The sequence below is a fragment of the Oratosquilla oratoria genome, unplaced genomic scaffold (genome assembly GCF_046742065.1).
Source record: "Oratosquilla oratoria isolate Oo_2021 unplaced genomic scaffold, ASM4674206v1 SCAFFOLD96, whole genome shotgun sequence".
NCBI classification, from domain to species: Eukaryota; Metazoa; Arthropoda; class Malacostraca; order Stomatopoda; family Squillidae; genus Oratosquilla; species Oratosquilla oratoria.
Window position 1 is genome coordinate 197501 of NW_027467760.1, and position 1218 is coordinate 198718.

The following is a 1218-nucleotide window of genomic DNA, read 5'->3' on the forward strand; positions in this document are numbered from 1 at the left end:
CGCCCTGGCTGTTCAATTTATACATGGATGGGGTAGTGCGAGAGGTAAATGCAAGGGTAGTGGGTCAGGGATTGGAGATGGTTAAAGAAAATGGAGAAAGGTGGGAGGTGAGCCAGTTGTTGTTTGCGGACGACACTGCGCTTGTGGCAGGATCGGAGGAGGGATTGAGGAAGTTGGTGACAGAGTTTGGGAAAGTATGTAATAGAAGAAAGCTAAAGATGAATGTGGGTAAAAGTAAGGTGATGAGATGTACATGGGGTGAAAGTGGCAGTAGACTAGAAGTGAGCATTAAGGGAGAGCGACTGGAGGATGTGGATAGTTTTAGATACTTGGGTGCAAATGTGGCAGGAAAAGGTGGAGTGGAGGTGGAGGTAGAATGTAGATTGAGAGAAGCGAGTAAATGCCTTAGTGGATTAAAAAGTGTAATGAGGAATAGACATTTGGGAATGGATGCTAAGAGGAGACTGTATGAAGGAGTGATTGTGCCAACAGCACTGTATGGAGCAGAAACATGGAACATAAAAGAGGAAGAGAGAAGGAGTTTGAATGTGTTTGAGATGAGGTTTCTGAGAAGTATGTTGGGGGTTACTAGGCTAGATAGAGTGAGAAATGAGGAGGTGAGGAGGAGAACAGGGGTGGAAAGGGAGCTGGGAGATAGGGTTGATGAAAGAGTATTAGGATGGTTTGGACACATGGAAAGAATGAGTGAATAACGACTAGTAAAAGAGGTATGGAAGGCAGATGTGGAGGGAGTGAACATGAGGGGACGTCCTAGGATGAGATAGATGGATGGGGTGAAGGGGGCTTTGGGGAAGAGGGGAATGTCTGTTGAGGAAGGACGGGAGAGGACAGAAGACAGGGGTGAATGGAGAATGTTGTATATGGATGATATTGTGATGCATGAGGTGGAATGGGCGGGTGGATGGGGGGTGAGGTAGTATGTGTGAGCAAATTTTGACGCAGCCCGAAGGGATTTCTCCCCGTCTTCTCCTTTTATGCAATGGGGGGACGGAGAGGGTGGGTCGCCGATTTAATGAAGCGGCCTTGCTATGGATGTGTTGTGTCTTGCGACACTGCTTCTGACCCAGGGCAGTGGACAAGGTGCAGGGATGACCCGTCATCCAGGAGGTGCTAAGATAAGAGGGAGGGTGGAGGGGTGTGGAGTGTATTCAGGGATGGAATGGGTGGGAATAATTTTATGCCTTTTCCTTTTTTGGC